This window comes from Octopus bimaculoides, chromosome 24 (genome assembly GCF_001194135.2).
Source record: "Octopus bimaculoides isolate UCB-OBI-ISO-001 chromosome 24, ASM119413v2, whole genome shotgun sequence".
Taxonomy (NCBI): domain Eukaryota; kingdom Metazoa; phylum Mollusca; class Cephalopoda; order Octopoda; family Octopodidae; genus Octopus; species Octopus bimaculoides.
Window position 1 is genome coordinate 10,466,238 of NC_069004.1, and position 768 is coordinate 10,467,005.

The window sequence follows — 768 nt, forward strand, 5'->3', positions numbered from 1 at the left end:
TTTTTTTTTTTTTTTTTTTTTTTTTTTTTTTTTTTTTTTTGCTATCCTGTTCCAGATCGTTCTGCCCACTGTATCATATCTCATGGAATGATAATATCTGGAAGACATTCTCTCACAGTTGGCAATAATGTGGTTGATGTCTTCAATTTTGGTCTTGCACAGCCTACATTTGTTGTCTGTGAACGTTTTCTGCCTTTTATGTTATAGACATATTTTGTAGTTGATAGTTTTAGGGACATATTTCATGGCTTTTTCTTTCTTTTTCGTTCTAATTCCTAAGCAGTTAAGTTGTAAAGGAGGAGGGAATAGAGAGAGAATGTTCTTATATGAAAATTCGATATTACCAGGGTAGATATGCTTTGCAGGAACGTCCTTTGGTGTAATTACATTCAATATAATTGTCACCAACAAGGCTACGAGCCCGCTTTTGTTCTTCTCAGAAACAGATATGAATTCCTGCCTGCCAATTCTTGTTATTTTATCTTTCGTGGTTAGTTCCTTCTTCTTTTTAATTCCGCCTCAGCACTTGCTGTCATTTATCGTTAAAAGTTTTAGAAAAGCAACAGCCTCTGTCGAAACACATTGTTTGCACTGGCTGGAAATATCTCATTAACGAGAAAAGAATTTCTTTACAGACAAATTTGATGATCCAGTATATTTAAGCCTTAACTTAGACATCTTTTATTCTGTATATAGGCGGTGCCCAAGCATGGCCTCAGTCTAATGACTGGAACAAGTAAAAGATAATATATATATATATGTATATGT

The 768-nt window shown here is 34.0% G+C and overlaps 1 protein-coding gene across 1 annotated transcript in view; it reads left to right on the plus strand.

Moving 5' to 3' along the window:
* Window positions 1-768, plus strand: part of LOC106877855 (proton myo-inositol cotransporter-like) — a 51,709-nt gene that overhangs the window by 4,564 nt on the left and 46,377 nt on the right. The gene's annotated exons all lie outside the window — the stretch shown is intronic.